This window comes from Balaenoptera physalus (genome assembly GCF_965194825.1).
Source record: "Balaenoptera physalus genome assembly, chromosome: 18".
Classification (NCBI taxonomy): Eukaryota; Metazoa; Chordata; class Mammalia; order Artiodactyla; family Balaenopteridae; genus Balaenoptera; species Balaenoptera physalus.
Window position 1 is genome coordinate 70,511,702 of NC_138899.1, and position 17,839 is coordinate 70,529,540.

The following is a 17,839-nucleotide window of genomic DNA, read 5'->3' on the forward strand; positions in this document are numbered from 1 at the left end:
CATTGAAATCTTGCAAAAGATGAATAAATATATAAAATATCTAATATGGTTTCTATGCTATTTCTTTCACTACAAAAATCTTCCAAGATGAGAGTGATCACAGCAGGAATAAAACTGTAAAAGAAATCAACTCAAGTCCATACCCAAGATAATTTCACACTCAATACGATTAATTTCCAGTGACACAAAAAAATCCCACAATAAGTTAGAAGAGTTAAATTCCTTCACAGTTCAAAATTAGAAAGTTCTAAACCAAAAGCTTCTAACTCCATGTACATTTAGCAGTCACTTTTAGACCATGTATTCCTGAAGATGCTATCTCAAAAGACCACTGCCTAACTGCCTACCTAGGCAATAAACCCTGACACACAAACTGTCACATTCATCAATTCAAACATCAAGTGGAGATACATGCTGAAATAAGTAAAATACATTTATCTGCAGAGTCAAATAAGGAAAACAGTGAAATGCAGTACAGTAAAATGTGAGGACAGATGGAATACACTGGGTAGCACATGAAATCACTAAGCCTCCGTTAGCCATGAAATCTCTCCTCAGTAACTTCTCCCTTTTCTTTCAGCCTCATAAGGAGGCAGACAGCCTCATGACTGTCATGGCTATTATCTAAGAACAGTCTTTAAAGGCTCTATTAAAAGTTAGTCTGGCTATCACAGTTTTTTACCTTCCTTTGTCTGGCAACAGATTTTAATTTTATGTTTCATCAGCCTATTTTATTTCTGACAAAATATATTATAGCAAAAAAATAGACATTTGTAAAATTGTAACTGTAGTGTGTCAAAAGTTGTCTTATGAAGGAAACGAAATTTTAAAATATGTACATGTAGAGGAATTCCAAACCTCTTATAACATCATTATGTGTTAGTATATAGCATTTACCAGTATTTACATAGTTTGACAACCAAATAGCCTTTTGATCATCTCTATTCATAATTCTCTATCAATAACCAAAAGATATTATAACGCTCCACTGTAAAAGAGATAACTCTTAAAGCCTACTCATTTTTAATTTAATTCCAGCCAACAAACAATCACAATGCTCTAAATGTCCTAGCACCTTTATGAGAGCTTTCTGGACATGTTTCTAGTGGCAGCACCACTATCGTGTATAATCCATGGATATATGAATGATTTAGAAATTTAATGATGTAACTCCCCAATACCTAAGAAGTTCAAAGCTTCAAAGGAAAAACAGAGATAGGTTACAGTGACAAATAGGTGCTCTTAACTATATATGCATACTCTAATGCCCTTCAAGATCAAAACATGCACAGCAGGGAGGCCAAATAGTCCCTTCTCCTGGTGTTGGGTCTACTTTCAGCCAGGTCTCAGACTATTTTATAAAAGCAGGATTAAAAATACACCCTAGAAGTGCTGAAATTACCAAAAAAAGTAAATAAAATAAATATTAAAACAGCTAGCTACACAAAAAGATGAAATAATTATTTGATACTTAGGCTTCATATACATCCAGGAGTTTTCTATCATTTTCATAATTAATTTCGTTTTTAAAATGATCATGTAGTAAAACCAACTTCTTTACTTCTTTTCTTTGTGTGTTTTTGTGTGTATGTAATTCTGAGAATGTTAGATATATAGATTTGTATAACCCCACCACAATCAAGATAAGATGAGTTCCATCACACACAAAAAACTCATTTATCCTATCCCTTTATACCCTTGCAGTCACACTCTCTCAACAGCCAAAACAACCTTGGGCAACTACTTATCTCTTATATGGATATAGCTTTGACTTTTCAAGAATGTCATATAGATAGTCATATAGTATGTAATCTTCTTAATATGTCCTTCTTGACTGCAACATATTGTCTCTTGAGATTCATCTAAGTAGTTGCATACATCAAGATTTTTTTTTCTTTTAATTGATGAATAGTATTCCCTTGATAAACAGACTACCTAATGGGTACATTTGAGCTGTATCTAGTTTATAGCAATTATGAATAGGACTACTGTAAACATTCACATAAAGGTTTTTGTGTGAACAGTTTTCATTCATTTCTCACAAATACAAATCCAGGAGTAGAAAGGCTGAATTATATGGTAAGTATATGTTTAACTTCGTAACAAACTGCCAAACTGACAGAATGGCTGTACCATTTGCCAGTCCCACCAGTAATATGGTCCAGTTGCTCCTCATCCTTACCAGCACTTGGCATCATGAGTATTTTTTTTTTTTTGGCCTTTCTACTAACTGTGTAGTTACATCTCATAGTGTTTTAAATACATTGGTTAATGATGTTGAACATCTTTTCATGTGCAATTTTGACATCCTTATGCCTTCTTTGGTGAAGTATCTGCTCAAGTCTTTTGTCCATTTTTTAAAATTGGATTTCATGCTTTCTTACTACTAGTGTTTGAGAGTTTTAAATGTAGTCTTGATATAAGTCCTTTGTCAAATAAGTGATTTTCTATCATCTTCCTCCAATCTTTAAAATGTCTTTTCATTGTTTCTTTTGCAGAGTAAAAGGTTAAATTTAACTTTGATGAAGCCAATGTCAAATTTACCAATTTTTTCCTTGTATGCATCACACTTTTAAGGTCATTTCTAAAATGCCTTTGCATAGCCTAGGTTGCAGAGATTTTCTCCTATGTTTTCTTCTAAAAGTTCTGCAGTTTTATATCTTACCTTTACAGCTGATATTTGAGTTAATTTTTAATGAGGTTGAGGTTCATTTTAGCATACAACTATCCTTCCTCCCTTACACTGCTTTTGCACCTTTGACAAAAATCAAACAAACAAAAGTAGGGGTACCTACTTTAATTTTGGACAGAGAAGACTTCAAAGCAAGGAAAGTATCAGAGATTAAGAACAGCATTACACAATGATAAAGGAGTCAATTTTCCAAGAAGATACCAATACTTAAAGCGCATATACCTAACAACAGAACATAAAATTATGTGAAGCAAAAACTGCTACAACAGTAAGGAGATATAGATGAAATCACTATCATAGTTGGAGATTTCAACATCCCTCTCTCAGAAATGGACAACTACAGGGGTTAGAAAATCTGTTAGGACATAGTTGAACTCAACAACACCAACAAACAGCTGGAGATAATTGGCATCTATATACTACTTCACTCAACCACATTAGAATAAATGTTCTTCTCAAGCTCGCATAGACCATTCACTAAGCTAGACAACATTCTGGGCCATAAACCACATCTAACAAATTTAAAATAGTGGAAATCACACAATGTCTACTCTCAGATCACAATGGAATTAGCTAGAAATCAGTAACCTGGGAAATCCCACAATGTGAATATTAAACGGTGCACTTCTAAATAACACATGGGTCAAAGAAGAAATCTCAAGAGATATTAAAAATATTTTGAATGAAATGAAAATGAAAATACAACTTATCAAAATCTGTGGAATAAAATGAAAGCAATCATTACTGGGAAATTTAGAGCATTGAATGTTGTGATATTGTGATTTATAATAAGAAATATGCATTTGTTCTTGGTCCCCATTTTTGGCAGAGCTCCCTTGAAATTTCCTAAGGGATGGCAGTAATAAAAAGTGTCTTCTGTCATGTTAATGAAGTGACTTTTGGAATTCACTTAAGGGTGAGAGCTAGTTGCCAACACAGCCAACCATATAATTAAGAGGGTTGGAGCTTTCAGTCCAGCCCACCTACCACCCACCTACCTCCAGGGAGAGAGGGGAGAAGGGCTGGAGATTGAGTTCAATCACCAACGGTCATTGATTTAATCAGTCATGTGTATGTAATGACGCCACCATTAAAAAAAAAAACACAGGGCTGGGAGAGCTTCCCGGTCTGTGAATATATGGAGGTACTAGAAGGGTGGCATACCTGCAAAGGGAATGGAAGCTCCATGCCCTCTCCGCATACCTTGCCCTATGCATCTATGTGGATGTTCATCTGTATCCTTCATCATCCTTTTATAATAAACTAGCAATCCAGTAAGTAAAATGTTTCCCTAAGCTCTGTGAGCCACTTTAGCAAAGTAATCTAACCCAAGGGGGTGGCGGGAACCTCTGGTTTATATCCAGTCAGTCAGAAGTACCAGTAACGACCTGGACTTGCAACTATCGCCTGAAGTCCAAGGAGGAGGTTACTGGAACCTACCATCTACAGTCAGTTGTTCAGAAGCACAGGTGATAACCTGGACTTACAACTGGCATCTAAAGTGAAGAGGGCCAGTCTTGTGAGACTGAGCCCTTAACCTGTGGGATCTGATGCTATGTCAGATTTGAGTGTCAGAATTGAGTTAAACGATAGGATACCCAGCTGGTATCACAGAGAATCTTTGGTGGTATGGGGGGAAAACCATGCCTCCACATATTGGAATTGGATGCTCAGACCTCTATAATGAAATTAAAAAAAAAAAAAAAAAAAAAAAATATATATATATATATATAATCTAACAGTCATTAATCTAAATTTTCACCTCAGGAAACTAGAAAAAGAAGAGTAAATGCCATCTAAAGTAAGCAGCAAAAAGAAATAATAAGAACCAGAGTATAGATCAAAGAAACGGAAAACAGGAAATCAATAGAGAAAGTCAATGAAAACAAAAGCTGGCTCTTTAAAAAGATTAATAAAATTGATAAGCCTCTAGGCCAGATTAACAAAGAAAAAAAAGGGAGAAGACGGAAATACTAATACTAGAATTGAAAGAAGAGACGTAACTACATATCCCATGGAAATTAAAAGAATAATAAAGGACACTGTGAGCAATTCTATGCCCACAGATTTGGAAACCTAGATGAAAAGAAACATTCCTTGAAAGACATAGCCTGCCAAAAGTCACACAAGAAGAAATAGACATTTTGAATATACCTACATCTATTAAAGAAATTGAATCAATAATTAATAAGCAGAAATCACCAGGCCCAGATGGGTTCACTGGTGAATTCTACCAAACACTTAAGGAAGAAATTATACCAATTCTCTACATCTTTTTCAGAGGATAGAAGCAGAGGAACTACTCTCCTAACTCATTCTATGAAGACAGCATCACTCATACCAAAACTAGACAAAGACATAATAAGTAAAGAAGACTACAGACCAATATCTCCCATGACCAGACATGCAAAAATTCTCAACAAAACATGGGCAAATTGAATCCAAACAAGATAAAAAGAATTATACTCCACAACCAAATGGGATTTATCCAAAGTATGCAAGGCTGGCTCAAGACAGCAATAGGCTAAAAAAAGAAAAATCACTTTCACGTCTACAGATGAAGAAAAAGCATTTGACACAATCTGACAGCCACTCATGATAAAAACTCTCGGGAAACTAGGAATAAACGGGAACTTTCTCAACTTGATAAAGACTATCTATAAAAAACCTACAGCTAACGTCATACTTAATGATGAAAAACTCAAAGTTTTCCCACTAAGATCAGATACAAAGCAAGGATGTCCCCTCTCACCACTCCTTTTCAACATGACACTCAAAGTCCTTGCTAATGTGATAAAATATATACAGATTGGGAAAGAAGACATAAAACTGTCTTTGGTTACAAACAGCATGACTGTCTATGTAGAAAATCTGAAATAACTGACAAGAAACTAATAACCTATTAGTTCATTCACTGCTGCTGGGAATAAAAATGGTACAGCCACTTTGGAAGACAGTTTGGGGGTTTCTTACAAAACTCAACATACTTTTACCATATAATCCAGCAATCATGCTACTTTGTATCTACCCAAAGGAGTTGAAAACTTATATCCACACAAAAACATGCACACAGATATTTATAGAAGCTTTATTCTTAATTGCCAAAACTTGGAAGCAACCAAGATGTCCTTCCGTAGGTGAATGGAAAAATAAACTGTGGTACATTTAGATATTAGAATATATATTATTCAGCGCTAAAAAGAAATGAGCTATCAAGCCATGAAAAGACATGGAGGCACTTTAATTGCATATTACTGAGTGAAAGGAGACAATCCGAAACAGCTGCATTCTGTATGATTTCAGCTATATGACATTCTTGAAAAGGCAAAATTATGGAGACAATAAAAAGATCAGTGGTTGCCTGGGGGCAGTGTGAAAGGGTAGAACACAAAATATATTTAGGGATGTGAACATATTTTTTATGATATTATAATGATGGATATGTGACATTATACTTTTGTCCAAACTTATAAAAAGTATGATACCAAGAGTGAACTCTTTTTTTTTTTTTTTTTTAATGTCTGAAACATTTATATTAACATATTTCCATACATATTTCCATACAAATACAAATATAAGATTTTTAGAAATTTCATGTAATGTCTGAAACCTTTATATTAACATATTTCCATACATATTTCCATACAAATACAAATAAAAGATTTTTAGGAATTTCATGTAATGTCTGAAACATTTATATTAACATATTTCCATACAAATAACCCAATGAAAGTTTAGTATTAGTTGTTTTGTTTGTTTTTTTATACTGCAGGTTCTTATTAGGCATCAATTTTATACATATCAGTGTATACATGTCAATCCCAATCGCCCAATTCAGCACACCACCATCCCCACCTCACCGCAGTTTTCCCCCCTTGGTGTCCATATGTCCATTCTCTACATCTGTGTCTCAACTTCTGCCCTGCAAACTGGCTCATCTGTACCATTTTTCTAGGTTCCACATACATGCATTAATATATGATATTTGTTTTTCTCTTTCTGACTTACTTCACTCAGTATGACAGTCTCTAGATCCATCCACGTCTCAACAAATGACTCAATTTCGTTCCTTTTTATGGCTGAGTAATATTCCATTGTATATATGTACCACATCTTCTTTATCCATTCGTCTGTTGATGGGCATTTAGGTTGCTTCCATGACCTGGCTATTGTAAATAGTGCTGCAATGAACATTCGGGTGCATGTGTCTTTTTGAATTACGGTTTTCTCTGGGTATATGCCCAGTAGTGGGATTGCTGGGTCATATGGTAATTCTATTTTTAGTTTTTTAAGGAACCTCCATATTGTTCTCCAGAGTGGCTGTATCAATTTACATTCCCACCAACAGTGCAAGAGGGTTCCCTTTTCTCCACACCCTCTCCAGCATTTGTTGTTTGTAGATTTTCTGATGATCCCCATTCTAACAGGAGTGAGGTGATACCTCATTGTAGTTTTGATTTGCATTTCTGTAATAATTAGTGATGTTGAGCAGCTTTTCATGTGCTTCGTGGCCGTCTGTATGTCTTCTTTGGAGAAATGTCTATTTAGGTCTTCTGCCCATTTTTGGATTGGGGTGTTTGTTTCTTTGATATTGAGCTGAATGAGCTGTTTATATATTTTGGAGATTAATCCTTTGTCCGTTGATTCATTTGCAAATATTTTCTCCCATTCTGAGGGTTGTCTTTTCGTCTTGTTTATGGTTTCCTTTGCTGTGCAAAAGCTTTGAAGTTTCATTAGGTCCCACTTGTTTATTTTTGTTTTTATTTCCATTACTCTAGGAGGTGGATCAAAAAAGATCTTGCTGTGATTTATGTCAAAGAGTGTTCTTCCTATGTTTTCCTCTAAGAGTTTTATAGTGTCCAGTCTTATATTTAGGTCTCTAATCCATTTTGAGTTTATTTTTGTGTATGGTGTTAGGGAGTATTCTAATTTCATTCTTTTACATGTAGCTGTCCAGTTTTCCCAGCACCACTTATTGAAGAGACTGTCTTTTCTCCATTGTATATCTTTGCCTCCTTTGTCATAGATTAGTTGACCATAGGTGCGTGGGTTAATCTCTGGGCTTTCTATCTTGTTCCATTGATCTATGTTTCTGTTTTTGTGCCAGTACCATATTGTCTTGATTACTGTAGCTTTGTAGTATAGTCTGAAGTCAGGGAGTCTGATTCCTCCAGCTCCATTTTTTTGCCTCAAGACTGCTTTGGCTATTCGGGGTCTTTCGTGTCTCCATACAAATTTTAAGATGATTTGTTCTAGCTCCGTAAAAAATGCCATTGGTAATTTGATAGGGATTGCATTGAATCTGTAGATTGCTTTGGGTAGTATACTCATTTTCACAATGTTGATTCTTCCAATCCAAGAACATGGTATATCTCTCCATCTGTTGGTATCATCTTTAATTTCTTTCATCAGTGTCTTATAGTTTTCTGCATACAGGTCTTTTGTCTCCCTAGGTAGGTTTATTCCTAGGTATTTTATTCTTTTTGTTGCAATGGTAAATGGGAGTGTTTCCATAATTTCTCTTTCAGATTTTTCATCATTAGTGTATAGGAATGCAAGAGTTTTCTGTGCATTAATTTTGTATCCTGCAACTTTACCATATTCATTAATTATCTCTAGCAGTTTTCTGGTGGCAGTTTTAGGATTCTCTATGTATAGTATCATGTCATCCGCAAACAGTGACAGTTTTACTTCCTCTTTTCCAATTTGTATTCCTTTTATTTCTTTTTCTTCTCTGATTGCCGTGGCTAGGACTTCCAGAACTATGTTGAATAATAGTGGTGAGAGTGGACATCCTTGTCTCGTTCCTGATCTTAGAGGAAATGCTTTCAGTTTTTCACCATTGAGAATGATGTTTGCTGTGGGTTTGTCATATATGGCCTTTATTATGTTGAGGTAGGTTCCCTCTATGCCCACTTTCTGGAGAGTTTTTATCATAAATGGGTGTTGAATTTTGTCAAAAGCTTTTTCTGCATCTATTGAGATGATCATATGGTTTTTCTTCTTCAATTTGTTAATATGGTGTATCACATTGATTGATTTGCGTATATTGAAGAATCCTTGCATCCCTGGGATAAATCCCACTTGATCGTGGTGTATGATCCTTTTAATGTGTTGTTGGATTCTGTTTGCTAGTATTTTGTTGAGGATTTTTGCATCTATATTCATCAGTGATATTGGTCTGTAATTTTCTTTTTTTGTAGTGTCTTTGTCTGGTTTTGGTATCAGGGTGATGGTGGCCTCATAGAATGAGTTTGGGAGTGTTCCTTCCTCTGCAATTTTTTGGAAGAGTTTGAGAAGGATGGGTGTTAGCTCTTCTCTAAATGTTTGATAGAATTCACCTGTGAAGCCATCTGGTCCTGGACTTTTGTTTGTTGGAAGATTTTTAATCACAGTTTCAATTTCATTACTTGTGATTGGTCTGTTCATATTTTCTGTTTCTTCCTGATTCAGTCTTGGAAGGTTATACCTTTCTAAGAATTTGTCCATTTCTTCCAGGTTGTCCATTTTATTGGCATAAAGTTGCTTATAGTAGTCTCTTAGGATGTTTTGTATTTCTGCAGTGTCTGTTGTAACTTCTCCTTTTTCATTTCTGATTTTATTGATTTGAGTCCTCTCCCTCTTTTTCTTGATGAGTCTGGCTAATGGCTTATCAATTTTGTTTATCTTCTCAAAGAACCAACTTTTAGTTTTATTGATCTTTGCTATTGTTTTCTTTGTTTCTTTCTCATTTATTTCTGCTCTGATCTTTATGATTTCTTTCCTTCTGCTAACTTTGGGTTTTGTTTGTTCTTCTTTCTCTAGTTTCTTTAGGTGTAAGGTTAGATTGTTTACTTGAGATTTTTCTTGTTTCTTTAGGTAGGCTTGTATAGCTATAAACTTCCCTCTTAGAACCGCTTTTGCTGCATCCCATAGGTTTTGGGTCGTCGTGTTTTCATTGTCATTTGTCTCTAGGTATTTTTTTATTTCCTCTTTGATTTCTTCAGTGATCTTTTGGTTATTTAGTAACGTATTGTTTAGCCTCCATGTGTTTGTCTTTTTTACGTTTTTTTCCCTGTAATTCATTTCTAATCTCATAGCGTTGTGGTCAGAAAAGATGCTTGGTATGATTTCAATTTTCTTAAATTTACTGAGGCTTGATTTGTGACCCAAGATGTGATCTATCCTGGAGAATGTTCCGTGCGCACTTGAGAAGAACGTGTAATCTGCTGTTTTTGGATGGAATGTCCTATATATATCAATTAAATCTATCTGGTCTATTGTGTCATTTAAAGCTTCTGTTTCCTTATTTATTTTCATTTTGGATGATCTGTCCATTGGTGTAAGTGAAGTGTTAAAGTCCCCCACTATTATTGTGTTACTGTCGATTTCCTCTTTTATAGCTGTTAGCAGTTGCCTTATGTATTGAGGTGCTCCTATGTTGGGTGCATATATATTTATAATTGTTATATCTTCTTCTTGGATTGATCCCTGGATCATTATGTAGTGTCCTTCCTTGTCTCTTGTAACATTCTTTATTTTAAAGTCTATTTTATCTGATATGAGTATAGCTACTCCAGCTTTCTTTTGATTTCCATTTGCATGGAATATCTTTTTCCATCCCCTCACTTTCAGTCTGTATGTGTCCCTAGGTCTAAAGTGGGTCTCTTGTAGACAGCATATATATGGGTCTTGTTTTTGTATCCATTCAGCCAGTCTATGTCTTTTGGTTGGGGCGTTTAATCCATTCACGTTTAAGGTAATTATCGATATGTATGTTCCTATGACCATTTTCTTAATTGTTTTGGGTTTGTTTTTGTAGGTCCTTTTCTTCTCTTGTGTTTCCCACTTAGAGAAGTTCCTTTAGCATTTGTTGTAGAGCTGGTTTGGTGGTGCTGAATTCTCTTAGCTTTTGCTTGTCTGTAAAGCTTTTGATTTCTCCATCAAATCTAAATGAGATCCTTGCCGGGTAGAGTAATCTTGGTTGTAGGTTCTTCCCTTTCATCACTTTAAGTATATCGTGCCACTCCCTTCTGGCTTGCAGAGTTTCTGCTGAGAAATCAGCTGTTAACCTTATGGGAGTTCCCTTGTATGTTATTTGTCGTTTTTCCCTTGCTGCTTTCAATAATTTTTCTTTGTCTTTAATTTTTGCCACTTTGATTACTATGTGTCTCGGCGTGTTTCTCCTTGGGTTTATTCTGTATGGGACTCTCTGCGCTTCCTGGACTTGGGTGGCTATCTCCTTTCCCATGTTAGGGAAGTTTTCGACTATAATCTCTTCAAATATTTTCTCTGGTCCTTTCTCTCTCTCTTCTCCTTCTGGGACCCCTATAATGCGAATGTTGTTGCGTTTAATGTTGTCCCAGAGGTCTCTTAGGCTGTCTTCATTTCTTTTCATTCTTTTTTCTTTAGCCTGTTCCGCAGCAGTGAATTCCACCATTCTGTCTTCCAGGTCACTTATCCGTTCTTCTGCCTCAGTTATTCTGCTATTGATTCCTTCTAGTGTAGTTTTCATTTCAGTTATTGTATTGGTCATCTCTGTTTGTTTGTTCTTTAATTCTTCTAGGTCTTTGTTAATCATTTCTTGCATCTTCTCAATCTTTGCCTCCATTCTTATTCCAAGGTCCTGGATCATCTTCACTATCATTATTCTGAATTCTTTCTCTGGAAGGTTGCCTATCTCCACTTCATTTAGTTGTTTTTCTGGGGTTTTTTCTTGTTCCTTCATCTGGTATATAGCCCTCTGCCTTTTCATCTTCTCTATCTTTCTGTAACTGTGGTTTTTGGTCCGCAGGCTGCAGGATTGTAGTTTTTCTTGCTTCTGCTCTCTGCCCTCTGGTGGTCGAGGCTATCTAAGAGCCCAAGAGTGAACTCTTAACTATGGACTTTAAGTGATTATGATCTATTGATTTATGTTCATCCTTGTTAAAAAAATATACGATTCTGGTGAGTGATGTTGATAATAGGGGAGGATATGTATGTGTGAAGAGGGGGAGTGTATGAAAAATCTATTTATTCCTTTCCATTTTATTGCAAACCTAAAACTGCTCTAAAAAATAAAGTCTTCAACAAAAATAAAAATTAATTTAAAAATTTAAAAATAAAAAGAATGTCAAAAGTGATAGAAAATGTGCAGAAGAGAAAGTTATGAGTTTTTATTTGGAGAAGGTTGAGTTTGAGTTTGGGTATAAGAGCCTAAATAGAAGGCTGAGAGAGAAAAAGCTCTGGGTGTTGTCCATCTAGGTAGTAAGACCATAAACCCAGAAACAAAATAAAATAAAGGCCAATAAAATTATAATACTAGGAAAAAAAAATTATAATACTAGGGACTTCCCTGCCAGTCCAGTAGTTAAGACTTCACCTTCCAGTGCAGGGGTGTGGGTTCGATCCCTGGTTGGGGAGCTAAGATCCCACATGCCTCGTGGCCAAAAAACCAAAACATAAAACAGAAGCAATATTGTAGCAAATTCAATAAAGACTTTTTAAATGGTCCACATCAAAAAAACCAAAAATTTCAAAAAATTACCATACTAAATTAACTAGAATTTCCTGATGATGCCTTATTAATTCTTTTATTGACGATTCCACTCACTGCACATAACAGTCATCACATTCAGGGGAGAGAAAGGGAAGAGAGCATAAGCACTTGGGGGATTTATACCCAATTCCCATCAGAAATATTCTGAGCTTCTGAGGATGAACTGTGAATATTCGGGCATATGGCAATGTCCCTCATAAATGCAAATAATACTTATTTTAGATTTAGACTGTATGACTATCATAAAAACAAAACAAAATAAATGAAGCAATTTACCTTATTATTTTCAAAAGCAACGTAAAGACATAGAAGAGTTAAAGAAATAAATGCTATTCCATGCATAAAATAACAACACCTTCAGTTACAAAATATCATTAAAATATTTAAGGACAGAGAATGTTGATATGCAAACTAGAGGAAAATTAAGGCAACAAATTCAGTAAAGATGTGTCCATGGTTGCCCAAATTCCTGCAACTAATAATTTGTAGTTACCCTTTTGCCAAAACAATGCCTTGTTTGTTTGTTTGTTTGTTTTTGGTCAAAGATAAAGCAGAAGCCTTCCTTTATGGCAGGGAAAATGCACAGAGCAAAATTATGTGTTGAAAATTGAAACAGCACAAACTAATATAGCATTAAAAACAGATTTCACTAAATTTAAAGGAAACTTTTTATGGAGGAATTATTGTAGAAAAGCAATCACTTATTATGAAAAACACTTTAAAATGGACTATAAAAAAATACCTTATTTGGAAAGTCAATGAATCAGAAGTCATAAGTCTACAAGAAACAAAATGTCCTTTCTTGTTGACAGTTGACAAACTCATTAAATTGTTAGATGTACCATAAACTTTATTATCAGATATCTTCTGTAAAGGATCCATGGAGTAAAAAGAACTTGGCTGACAAAGAAGAGAAAGCTATTTGAACACTACACTATAATTTCCCTATGTTTCAGGCAGAATACTGTATTTTAATTTTTATTTATGGATTTATTTGCACAGTGAATTCAGTATACATTCCATTTTACTCTAGTTAAATCTCACTAAAAAAATTATTATTTGGTTTTCCTCCTTTAATATAAGTAGTGGTATACATATGTCAAATATACTTTCTGTGTCTGTTTCACTTCAAAGAATACTTTCATTACTAATTTTGTAAACTTAAAAAAAAAAAGGCAAAATAGTAAATATGCATATAAAGAAGTGACAGATGTACATTTTCCTGAAAAACATGAAGAAAATAAGGAGAACATAATTCTATATATACACATTTTTAAATGTTTAAATACTTCTGGAAACCAAACTAATAATAATTATATTCTACATATACAAACAACAACCTCCACAAGGGAGACAATCATTACAAACAAGTACTAATTTCACTTCTTTAGCCTTTAAGTCAGTTCGGTGAAAATATGTAGAAATTTTTGACATTAGCTGTGTAATAGTCACTTTTCCCTGAACTAAAAATCAGAAAACACAGACAAAGGATTTTATGCCACTTTGAAGTGTAAGGGGAAATTTGGGTTGTTAGACACTGAAATGCTGGAATTTCCAGGTAATTGTGTTGGTTTACAAATGACAGTGGTGCTAACCAGGACTTTATAATGAAAATTTAATTATTAAAGGGGCTATAAAATTCAAGATAATTACTGGAATAACTTTGGCTAGCAAGATAGCTTTTAGGAAAAAATCTGGATTTAAGTCCACAAAACAAACTAATTAATGAGTCATAATATTCACATTACAAGAGGATTCTTAATTATAGGATCATTGACTTAAATGCTTTATGGGATTTTCTAAATTTTGTATAGCTTACATTCCATCAAGCAGTCTATCAAACAACCTGTATTATAACTAGAAACAAAAAGAACACTTTCCTGAGAAAAATATTCATGCAATTACAAGAATTAATTTAAATGATCACTTGTGGTTGAGTTTTAATTTATCGAATTTATCAGAGTTAAAACAGCATTAAAAACACATTTTAATAATACAAAATTGCATCACATCAATGGACAATCTAATATTTACTGAGGAAATAAAGAAAACTCATTAAGTGCCTACTATGTACCAGACACTCGCTGTGATACACAGTTTATATATTCTATCTTATTTTAATTCATACTACTATCAGATAAAGTTGGCATTACAGTATTAAAATCATTCCATAGCTTGCAAAGGTGATTCTCAGAGTTAATCATGGTAGTTCAGAGCGAGAGCTCTGGAATCAGGCTCTCAGAATTAGAATTCTGGTCCTAATCTACCACTTAAATCTCTGTGACCTTCAACAAGGTACTCAATTTTTATCTCTCTCATCAGCAGAACAGGATAAAATGAGGTAATACAATTACAAACAGCTACTGGCACACAGTAAGTACTCAGTAAATGCCTTGTGCTACTACTACATACGCTCAGATAGCCCCATCACCTAAGAACAGAGAGTACATAATAGGACACTAGGTTGAGCCTTAGTCTCACACCAACAGAAGGCTTGAGAACTACTCTCTTAGTGTATTTTTAATCCTTTGATATATAAAAACCTATTTATACCTTGTGCCAGAAAACATATTTTTTCAAAGCACATTCTTCCTAAGTCAAACAAATGAGGAAGATTTGTTTTGCTTTCCATGATCTATAGAATTTAGAAACACATACTCAAACAAAAGGGGTTTTGGGGCCAAGTCAGAGAAAGACAGGACATTTACAGACAATATATATGATCATCCAAACCAAAGGAAAATGAAATTTCTAATTCAATGAGTCATTCCTAAACACAAAATGCAAAAGCTATGATTATTTCAAGATTGGAGTTATACTTCTTGAAAACATTTATTAAACATTTGTTCATATTTATACATTAAATAAATATTTACTAAATGTCTAGTGAAAGGTAATTTGTTTAATTATTGCTCTCAATGATCGCTGGACAGAATGGGATAGATCGACCAGTCCAATATAAAATAGTATTAATCCCTGAGGAATGACAAAACTTGCAAATAGCTTTCATCATTTGGCAGAATTACTCAAGATGATCATGGTGCTTGAGAATCATTATGAATAGTCTGAAATCACTACAACAACTACATACTGGCATTATTTACTTATTCAAAACAAAATCACATTAAAAATACTGTATGTGTTGCCACAAGCTATTTAACTCAGTTCAGTAACATTTATTCCTTTTGTGGTTCATTTTTTGTTTCTTTTGTTTCACAAAGGCTAAACTACATGTTAAAAGAAAAAGCAATAAAAAGTGTTATTCCTGGAGATTTAAATACTAATGGGGTACCTACAAAATCCAAAAACCAGCTAAAGAAAAATCATCTTAAACCCTTGAAAGCTTTTTTAACTTGGTACTGACTTCAAAACTTGAGTTAACACATTCCTCAATTTTAACCCACTATATCTAGAAAACAGATGGTTCACAATCAGTTTTCATCACTACAACTGAAATTCAAAATATAAGTCCTACTTCATCACTTAAATAACTAATTCTCCATTATAAATAACATTATTGGTAGAACATTTCAAATATAAAGTAACACAGCCCCTATTATAACAATAACACAGCCCCTATTATAACAATCAGTCTCTATGATTGATGATATATATTTTAAAATATAAAACTGTACTATTAGAGATAATCTAGATTACCTAACCCATTGTCATCATAATAACAAAATCAGCATGTATGTCAATCTACATATTTTGTTGCATTTAATTTAAAAAATCCAGTGAGCTATTATTATCCTCTCTATATATAATATTCTATATTATTCTATTATAATGGTAGAAACTGAAACACAAAATAGTTAATAACACTTAAAGTTGTGTAAATAATAAATAGTAAACGAGGGATTTGACGCCAAGTCTGTTTGACTTGAAAGTCCACACATATAACAACTATAACATGTAGCTTTCATGATAAAACAAAGCCACAAAATTTCTCCTGCACAAATAACGCCTATTTTTAAAGGTTCCAGAAAATAAGATTATTCCTTCAATAAATTATTTTAATATTACGCCCCCTATATACAGTAAAACTCATCAATGATTAGAACAATGATAAAGTCGTGCCAACAGAGTTGAGGCTTATATAAACAATAAAAAGTTTCATAAACAGGGACTACTGAGTGGAGGAAAGTGCATGGAAACTAAGATGCTTTAGCTTGAAACACAAAGGCAAAGAATTAACTTATTTTAGAGTTTAGCTCAATTTCTCCAAAAAGTAATCAAGAATTAGATAATATTGCAATTTGGGGCATGTATTTATTATACAAAAAGATTTTCCAGAAAAGGTACATAAAATTTTGTCCAAGATTTTTAAAGTTCAAATATTCTCATTCATCTAGAAGAGTTTAAAACTAACTAAAAATAAGATAACATATCCTATTTTAAGTTCTCATTCATATATATGAATTTAAGATATAGCCAGAAAATAAGAAATTCTATCAACCATTGCCCTAAAGCTAAGAATTTATGTTCTTCAAGTAGAGGGGGACGTCCCATTTAAAAATCTGCCTTTAACATTTTAAAAACTGAGACAGTATCACCACCAAAATGGTGCCCCTCAAAACTAAATATAACAAGAGATTGAATTACTAATACACACAATTGTCCACTAAAGAGCCAACCTCAGACATCAAGGGCTTTGAAACAATTAATGAAAAAGTATTAGATAAGAATTCAAAGAAGCACATAAGTGAATCACAGGGTAGGGTTGAAATTGTGTATGTATTATTACTGAAAAGGAAAGTGAGTGGTACATTTCTTATTATATGTTTTCTATTGGCCATAAACTAAGAACACATATATCACTGAAAAAGTTAGTTATTACATGGAAAAATTAACATGAATGATATAAAAGAACTAAAAACAAACAAACCAAAATCAAAATCAGAAAGCTGATCCCTTCCACTGCCTTTTATCTCCATGATGAAATAAATACAATTTAAATATCAAAATATAATATAAACACTAAAATGAGTTTTAAAGACAGGCAATGAAAAATAACCACGTGCCTTGGATGAATGGACCAGATAACGTGTTAAATATGGTTTTAGCACTAAGATTTTATAATAACTACTCATGATGATATAAATTATTATAATCATTTTAGTTATAGCATCTCAAACTGCATAATCTTTCTAATTTTTCTACCCAAAGCAAAACATTATACTTCAGGTTAAAATAATTATGGACTTAATTCATATGAAATAGTTAAATTACACATGGAGTTTTCTAATTGCTACTTCATCTCTAACTTCTTTTCACAGCACTTACTAGGTTTTAAATTACTGATCATAATGTGTACTAGTTCACTTAGATGACAAAGAGCAAAACATTTTGAATTTAAATTAGGACTGGAATTTAAAAGTTTCACTTTTCCACTAAGCTGATCTGCCTCCCAATAAAAGTATGTAAGACCTTATAACAAAGTAATATCTCAGCAGGACATGGCCTCAAGATTCCTTTTCACTTCAAAAGTCCAACCTCTACGTTATCTTGATATAAAAGAAGCATGACCCATGGATGGTAGCTGACTATTGTAAAGGTACAGGTCACATTTACATTTAGATTTATACTTTACATAAGGATGGTCCCAACACAGGGATAATATTATTAGC

The 17,839-nt window shown here is 33.7% G+C and overlaps 1 protein-coding gene across 8 annotated transcripts in view; it reads right to left on the reverse strand.

The window, feature by feature from the left end:
• Positions 1-17,839, reverse strand: part of NBEA (neurobeachin) — a 610,070-nt gene that overhangs the window by 482,955 nt on the left and 109,276 nt on the right. The window contains exon 1 of one of the 8 annotated variants that reach the window (XM_082435488.1): positions 12,952-13,597. The exons of the other annotated variants lie outside the window; for them this stretch is intronic. The gene's annotated coding sequence lies outside the window, so the exon portion shown is untranslated. Of the gene's footprint in view, positions 1-12,951; positions 13,598-17,839 lie in introns of those variants that run through there. 8 annotated transcript variants of the gene reach the window in all.